Source organism: Artemia sp. Qi Xiang Cuo, chromosome 11 (genome assembly GCF_049724085.1).
Source record: "Artemia sp. Qi Xiang Cuo chromosome 11, ASM4972408v1, whole genome shotgun sequence".
In the NCBI taxonomy this organism is placed as follows: domain Eukaryota; kingdom Metazoa; phylum Arthropoda; class Branchiopoda; order Anostraca; family Artemiidae; genus Artemia; species Artemia sp. Qi Xiang Cuo.
In genome coordinates this window covers 58,837,919-58,847,008 of record NC_142804.1, presented here as the reverse complement: position 1 = coordinate 58,847,008, position 9,090 = coordinate 58,837,919, and the positions used below count along the sequence as shown (strand labels likewise).

Sequence of the window (9,090 nt, the reverse complement as noted above, 5' to 3'; positions counted from 1 at the left end):
CAGTTAATTCGTATGTAAAATCCTCTAAAAGCTGCAGTGTATTTGGGCTCAAGTCTCCCTGCTCAACTGCGCTAGCATCTACATTAAAAAGAAAATCATTTAAAAACTCATCAAGAGGCTCAGGTACATCAATGAGATTGGTCCAGTAAGTGCCTTGAATCTCCACGGGTGGTGTTAAAATTTGTTCTTCCCCTACTTCACTCGATGGTGAGTAGGGGATCAATGCTCGTCCGACATATAAATGAAAAATAGCTTATTTTCAAAGTGTTCAAATCACCCCTACTGTTAAAATTTTGATTATTGCATGATAGCATTTGGTTAATTCAACTTAAAGTAAAATCCAACTTAAGATAAGATAAATACAATCTAAAACGCTTTACATGGAAGGCGCAATTTGATTTTGTTCAAAAAAATAGCTTATTTCAATGTTCAAATCATCACTAATGTTTTTTTTTCGGTGCTTTTCGGGCCACAGCGCATCCCTACGGCACTTCTCTGGCCCGTAGCGCACCCGTGGCGCTTCCCTGACCCGTGGCGCATCCTTGCGGCGCATCTCGGGCCCGCGGCGCTTCCCCCGGCGCTTCCCTAACCTTGCCCCACAGCGCTTCCCGGACCCATCGGCGCATTCCGGGCTCCGCGGCTCCCGGCCATTTACATAATGTCCCAAAAAACCGTATTGTTAGGTAGCATAAGTCGTTTCGTCTACTTCCTGTACTGGTTGTCTAGGACTCCAAATGAGCCTAGATTATTTTTAATCTCGTATCTGTTCTGTTTCCAAGCGTATTCTCTGGGAAACAGTACAATTAAATTCGAGATCCGTTAATTCTTATTCAGGAATGTCTCTCCATGCAAAATCTTGGCAAGTTGATCTAGACAATCGTGATGCAAATTAGAATTACGCCTATGTGTAAGAGATTGCAATGCTATAATCTCTGTCCAACACAAATTGAGTGGGGGAAAAACATCTTTTAAAATCTATGAAATTTAATTTTACAGTGTTGAAAAAAAGCGAAAAGCGAAAAGATGGAAGAAATGGGTATAAACTAATAAGCTTTTGAAAAAACCGTGGTCTTTACTTTATAGCCTCATCATGGAAAATTGTGTTTAAATAAAACGGCAGTTTATAACGCAAAGGCAGTTTTCTATGAGGAAATTATGTCCGGGATATAGTATCCCTTTTCGACTTCACTACGAGCCGATTCAGCAGACTGCTGAATGTATGCGATAACAGTGACCTGATTTAAAAGGGTGAACAATGTCCTTTAATATCTCTGACATAATTTTACTGTGATGAAATAAAAGGTTTACTTCTAGGCCACTTAAAACTATAATATTCTAGCAAAAATAGCATTTTTTGATAAAAAGGTTCTCTAACAGTAAACTAGAAAATTAGCTAAAAATATTATTATGAGAAAGCGAAGATGTCTACAATGGAAAATAGCAAAAATTAGAAAAAGAGCGGTTTCTTTGACATTCAAAAAATTACATTATATTTAGATATCTCAGGGGGAGGGGGGAGCAGAGAAATTTAAAACAATGGGTCGATTATTATATAGAAAATAACATTTTTTTAATATCTCTGACCCAAACTTTTACAGTGTTGAAAAAATAGTGAAAAAGAAAAGACTAAAAAAAACGATGGAAGAAATAGATATTTATTTCTATAGCTAGAAGTAAAAATGTATACATTTTTATATCTCGGCTCCACTTGGGTACCAAATGGCCCGGGTCGCACGTGTTGGAGGGCAACCTCATGATCTTGAATAGACGGGGCAGCTCCTAAAACCCTCGACAATGTATGATAAGGGGTGACGGGCCATCTATTTCACGATCTTGCGTAGCTTTGGCATTTTAGTTATCCGCCCACTCTCTCTTAAGTTTTCTGCCAGGCTGCATTGGGGCTGCCTCACCCTCTCTAGCTCTCTTACTGGGTGGCGGCGACAGACATTCTTCACAATTGGCCTTAAAAGAAGAGAAAAAAATTAGTATCAAAACAACTTCCCCCTTTTTCACAGAAGGAAAATTAGTACTCATAACCTAGTCGCACCTAGTCGCATCATAAACTAGTCGCATCCTTTTGAATCTGAGAAAGAAGAATTACGACTCACTGAGCCGTTCAAAATTCAGTCTATATAAGTCAGCCTAATTTCTTATTTTTAGGCGTTTCTGTTCTTTTCTGGTTTTAATCTGCATTTAGCATGCCTTGTTTGATGCATTTAAAGTATTAACGGTATTTTTTTTATCTTTCCATATCCTTTTTCGGTAGCTGGTATTTACCCCACCCCCAGAAAAAACAGCCCGAGAAAAATAATCCCCACGGAAAATATTCCTGAGAAAAGACATGGAAAAATATCCCCCCCCCCACCGAAAGATATCACATCCTTTTGAATCTGAGAATTACGGCTCACTGAGCCGTTCAAAAGTCGGCCTAGTTTGTTCGAAGAAAGTACCCCCGAATTCTAAAAGTTGAAAATGTGAATATTTAGTCAAACATCGAAGCATTGATCCAAGCTATGGTTCTTTTCAGTTATCCAATAAATAAAAACATGTTTTTAGTCGCATCCTTTTGAATCTGTGAAATCTTTGGAAACTAAGCTGCTAAGGAGCAGGAAATGCTTTAAAAAGGGTCAGAGCTAATTTTATGCCTCGCGCGGAGAGCTTTATGTCAAAACATAGCGGGCTAATAACAACAGAGCGATGGATGTCTCAGTTAGAGAAAAGATTACTATGGATAAAATAAAAACTTTAACGAAAGTATAATTTTTTATTTTTGCGATAATATGGGATTTTAAAACTTGGTGGGAGGGGGTTATTGAAAAAATAATATAGAAAATTAGTTTCAGGTATTATATGTTTTTTGGTATGGTTTGGGGGGGGGGAGGGGTTTGGGGTCATGTAATATATTTAAGTTTTAGCTTAATATAATGGAGGACTTCCAAGGAAAATTCGTTTGAAAATAGAAATTCACTTACATTGATAATTGAGGCAGCCAAGGCCTCAAGCTCATCAATTATGTTAATTGTTCTATCCATTCTAGTTGTTTGCACTGTGTCAAAATACTTTCTGATAATTTAATCACATTGCATGTCCGTTATATACAAAATTTTAAGGGCGAATTGTTATGTAACGGGGAAAACCATATGTAACAAGCCCTCTGATTGGTTGAGAAGGGGGATGTAACCGACTCGCTGATTGGCTGAGAAGGAAACACGTGATCTAACTGTTTCCGGGAAACTCATAACATTTGGCTCGAGCAACAACATCAAATACTGTTTCCTATTTCTGGACACCTTGACATTCATGATCGATTACGCAATCAAGTTCTCGGAAATTCACTTCCCCCTCGAGTCCTAGATCAATAACATTGTTCCCGTTAGAATTCAATGCGCATGTGCAACCTTCGTTCCGGAGTTATTACACCTAGAAACAACAAACAAATCGACCTTGGAAAAAAGAGGTCATTGACACACTTTGATTGCGCAATCATTCTCCCTGGGGATTCCATGCCCATATTAGGAGCCCCGTCAGCATTAAAAATGCTGACATGACCACGTGGTCATGTCACGAGTAACACCCCCTATTCTACTCCTGTTTTGAAATTTCTACGCCAACGCCTTCTATAAAAACCTTATATGCCCCCAGGGCATAACTTAAAACCCTTCCCCTGATAGTTTTGGGGGACTGTCCTCTTCAAAAACAAATTTTCTATGTGGAAATCAACTACGCTGAACAAAATGGCTATCTCAAAATTTAGATTGGATGTGTTTGAGGGAATGATGGGCGTGGGGGGGCTAGTTGCCCTCCAATCACTTTAGACTATCAAAAAGGGCAGTAGCCGTTTGAATTTCCAATCGAATGAGCCCTTTTTGAAGTTTCTATGACAACGCCTTCTATAAAAACCTTATATGCCCTCAGGGCATAACTTAAAATCCTTGCCCCGTGGGCTCTGGGGGAGTGTCCTCCTCAAAAAGATATTTTCTATCTGGAAATCATCTACGCTGAGTAAAATACCTATCTCAAAATTTTTATTTGACGAATTTGGGGGAATGATAGCCGTGGGGGGGGGGGGTTCGATTATTAAAAAGGGTACTATCCACTCCAATTTCCAATCGAATGATTCCCTTTCGAAGTTTCTGAGACGACTCCTTCGATAAAAGGTGCCCGGATGTGGAGAAAAAACAAAAAAAAACACATTGTGCCCACATCGTTCTTTACTTAGGCAGCGCTGGCGCGCTGTCTATGATACCAAGATAAGTTTTCTCCTACTGATCACATTTGTCATAGTGACAATTGGAGCATAGTTGCCCTCTAGGGCGAGAGTCACAAATATCTTCAAGACATGAATTACAGCCTTTAATTTGTACTGCATATCCTCTATGTAATTTACACGGGTTGTATAATTTACACTTTTCATTATACTCATCAATATTTGTGTAATTCTCACATGATGACCAACTGCCAAGAGTATACATACATAGTGGGCATGTATAAAACGTTATTTGGTATCCGTTGTCAACTCTCTCACAGCTAAAAAGTAACTGATCTAGGTTCGATAAATTCCGAGGGGGATAGGTGAGAGGGGAGTAACTCTGTGACGTTAAATAACTTGTTTTGAAGAGACAGTCATCTATATAGAATCTGAGGCAATGCATTAAAAAGTATATCCACGATATTATTCTGATTTGTTTCAATTAATATGTCAATAAATTGAGTAAAAGCATTTAAGTCACGTCGTAAAAGTTTCATACAAAAGTCCAACGGTGGAGAATCATTCTCCATTATATTGTCAAGTGTTTTTTTTAGAAAATATCTTTCGTTGGAGAGATAACTCGAGGAAATCATCATCTAGAACAAACGTTTTTCAATAATCACAAGATCCGACTTAATTGTCTCTTTCTCAAATTCATTCATTTTTCAATCCTAACACCCTCACTGCTGACTCTAGACTAACCACAATTCGTTATTTTTCAAGAATATTCGATAACCTACTTAAAAAAAATCTAACAAAAAGAAAGATGACATTTTCAATTTTCGATGACATTTTCGATTTATTGTGTGGGTGAGCATAATTAGAACAATAATATATTACACACATACAATTACCGATATAACTTATTGTCCTCAATATACTTCAATATTGCATTTAAATCACTGTGAAGTCTATGTATATGTATTATTTCGACTTTTGCAGTGAAGCATAATTGGTTCATCAATCTGAATTCGCTCAAGGATAACATATATGCCCCACTTACTTCTTCCTACTCGAGACAAGGTCGAGATCCTCTTGTGATTTCTACCGCATGGTTTGGTGCTCATGTATTATTACTGCTGTTGCCAACTCCATTATCGACTTCTAATAGTGTAAACTAGAGGGAGAGGGAGTTTTCGTCCTCAAAGATATAATTTCTGGACCTTTCACTTACGTTGAACAAAAAAAGTATCTCAAAATTTTCATTGAATGTATTTGGGAAAATGGTGGGCGTGGGAGGGGGTTAGTTGCCCACCAATCACTTTCGACTATTAAAAAAGCACTAGCCCTTTCCATTTCCAATCAGATGAGCCTTTTTCGAAGTTTCTACCACAAAAAATTGTCATCTCAAAATTTTTATCAGATGCATTTCGGGAAAATGCAAGGTTTGTAAGGGGGGGGGGTGTTCACCCTATGATCACTATGAATCTTAAAAAGGGCACTTGAATTTTATATTACCAGTTCACTAAGCACCCCTCTGAAGTTTATACGATCACCCTTTCTATATCCACCTTTTATGCCCCCAGGGCATAACTTATACCCCTTGATCGGAGAGCTGGGGGGGGAGGGGGTGCCATCTTTAAAGTCATAATTTCTGGACCTTTCGATTACGTGGAACAAAACGGCTATCTTAAAATTTTGATTGAACTTGTTTGGAGAAACGGTGGGCGTGGGAGGAGGGGTTAGTTGCCCTCCAATCACGTCTGATTATTAAAAACGACAATGACCCTTTCAATTTACGATCGAATGAACTATTTTCAATGTTTCTATGACAACAAATGGCCATCTCAAAATTCCTATCAGATACATTTCGGGAAAATACGAGGCATGGTGGGGGCGTATCAACCCAACGATTACTGTGAATCTTAATAAGAGCACTAGAACTTCTGATTAGCACTCCAATAAGCCTCCTGCGATGTTTATACGATACCCCTTTCTGTATAAGCCTTGTTTGCCCCCAATGCATGGCTTACAACTTCCGCCCTAAGGGTTATAGGGGGGGGGGATGTCATCCTCAAATACATAATTTCCAGACCTTTTAACTAAGTTGAACAAAATGGATATCTCAAAATTTTGATCAGATGTGTTTGGGGAAATGGTGGGCGTAAGAGGGCGGTTAGTTTCCCCCCAATCACTTTCGACTTTTAAAAAGTGCACCATCCCTTTTAATCTCTAATCGAATGAGCCCTTTTTGAAGTTTCTACGACAACTCCTTCCATACAAAGTGCCCTGGCCTAAAAGAAATAATTAAGTGTTATTGCGCTGGCTATGAAAGTATTGAAGGGGCCACAACAGTTTTATCTTGTTTCAGATTTTGCATGCTAAGAACTTGCAGAAAATAGCTTCAATCGTAGATTTTTGAAAAAAAATTTTCAACGCAGATGAAAACTTTACCTCAGATAACCGATTCTAATTTAAGAATATTTGTGTGAAGCTGAGAGTTGAGAGTATATTCTGGAACTTTTGGACGCAAAGCCATATTTTGCTTATTTAATTTTATGGCTCAATGTTCAACCTTGGTCAACCAAGATAAAAAAAATATACTATGTCAAACCAACGCAAAAGCAGTAAATTGGGTAAGCGTATAATTTATTAAAGGTCGGAAGCAGAGTTTACTTTCTAATTTTAAATTGGGCTGATTTGACGAAACTATTAAAATTCAAAGTTAATAAATTTCACATTTTACCATATCCGTTCCAGAAAAATCACTTGGATTTCGGGAAGAAGAAAGGTATAAGATTAAAATTTCGTGTTTGAAACTCGATTTTAGATTTTGGTTCGGCTTTAACTTGGCTTGATAACTAGCCATATAACTATGAGACTTCCTTCGCAGAATTTGTGAATTTTACTACCGAATTTTGGACCTTCACTACTGGATCTTGGATTTGGTATCAGATAAAAATTTCGAACTCTCTGAGATCCAACGGACGTTTTTCATTTTTTTCTTGGTTTTATTGTAATTTTTTTAGGGTTGCACACCCCCCACCCCGCTGTGACGTACCTGTCCATTACAATGAATATAGAAAGCAGATTTAACTTGCATTTACATGCATTGCGGCTTCCATTGAAAAATCTTATAATAGTTAAGGCCTCCAAACTGAGTCTAATTTCAATGGTTTTCTTCTCTTTCTCTTCTACCAAACGAACTGAATCCCAGCTTCTTCTGTGTTCTGCTTCACAAGAAAAACAAAAGCTGCTTGATTATTGTGACGTAAACTGAATTGAAAAGTGTAACACCGTAATTACCGGGTGTTATTGATTACAGTTACATGTACCACGAAAGCACACACACGGAGGTAAGCGAACTCTACTGTTTATTGATAATCAAGAGACTAAAAACTCAAACAGTTCGTGGTAACGAACTGTAAGTTTGGAGCGACCCGGCTCAGTAGTAACCGAAACTCTACAAAACGGAATTTTGATACCAATATATACTTCAAAATAGTAAAATTTAAATGATGATTTCAAATATATAAGTTTCATCAAGTTTAGTCTTACCCATCATAAGTCAAGCGCCTGAGAAAATTTGCCTTATTTTCGAAAAAAGGCAGAAACACCCCCTAAAAGTCATAGAACCTTAATGAAAATCACACCATCAGATCAGCGTATCAGAGAGCCCCACTTTAGAGGTTTCAAGCTCCTACCTGCAAAAATTTGGAATTTTGTATTTTTTGCCAGAAGAAAGATCACGGATGCGTGTCCATTTGTTTTTGTTTTTTTTTCCCAGGGGTGATCGTACTGACCCATTCGTCCTAGAATCTTATGGGAAGGCTTATTTGAACGGAAATTAAAAGTTCTAGTGCCCTTTTTAAGTGACCAAAAAAAATGGAGGGCAACTAGGCCCCCTCCCACGCTCATTTTTTCCCAAAGTCACCTGATCAAAATTTTGAGATAGCCATTTTGTTCTGCATGGTCGAGAATATAATAAATATGTCTATTAGGATGAATTAATCCCCTAAAGTCCACGGGGGGAGAGCTAAAAGTTATGACCTTTACACAATGTTTACACACAGTATTGGTTATTGGGAAGCATACAGACATTTTCAGGGGGATTTTCTCTGGTAGAGGGGGGGTCGGGGGTTATGTAGGAATATCTTTCCATGGAGGAAGTTTTCATGGGGGAAGGGACATTGCTATGAAGGGGGCGCCGGATTCCCCAGCATGATTAAAAAAAAAACAATCAGAAATTAAATAAAAAAAACAAGTTTTTCAACTGAAAGTAATGATCAATATCAAAAACTTAAAACGAAAAGAAATTATTATTGTATATAATTGGGTTCGCCAACTAGTCAATACTTCTTTCTTTAAACCAATGATTTTTTAGTACTTTCATAAGAGCTATTTATTCCAACTAATGACCTTTGTGATGAAGAGGTCATTTTTAAAGAATGGGAACAAAATTTGAACTTTAGCGTAAAGAGCAAGGCATTGACTAGGGGGTGAACCCCCTAATATACGTATTAAAAATATATGAATATAGAAGTTCGTTACGTAAGTTAATTCGTAAGTTACAAATATTTATTACTAATAAAAACATTCGTAAATAAAATTAAACAACTTTTGAGAAAGCCATTTAACCAAATAAAAGTAATATTGGTATGCAAATTTTGTTTTAATTATTCATATACGGTGGGCCAAAATCAAAACCTACATTGATTCAAAAACATTAAAAATTAAATAAAAAAACAGGTTTTTAACTGAAAGTAAAGAGCAACATTGAAACTTAAAACAAACAGAAGTTATTCCGTATCTGAAAGGGGCTGTCCCCTCCTCAACGCCTTGCTCTACGCTAAGGTTTGACTCTTTCTCGCAATTCTTTTTTTTTAATAAAAAAAATTAGC

The 9,090-nt window shown here is 37.4% G+C and overlaps 1 protein-coding gene across 1 annotated transcript in view; it reads left to right on the top strand.

Moving 5' to 3' along the window:
• The window catches only part of l(3)mbt (lethal (3) malignant brain tumor), a 194,271-nt gene that overhangs the window by 74,675 nt on the left and 110,506 nt on the right, over positions 1-9,090 (top strand). The gene's annotated exons all lie outside the window — the stretch shown is intronic.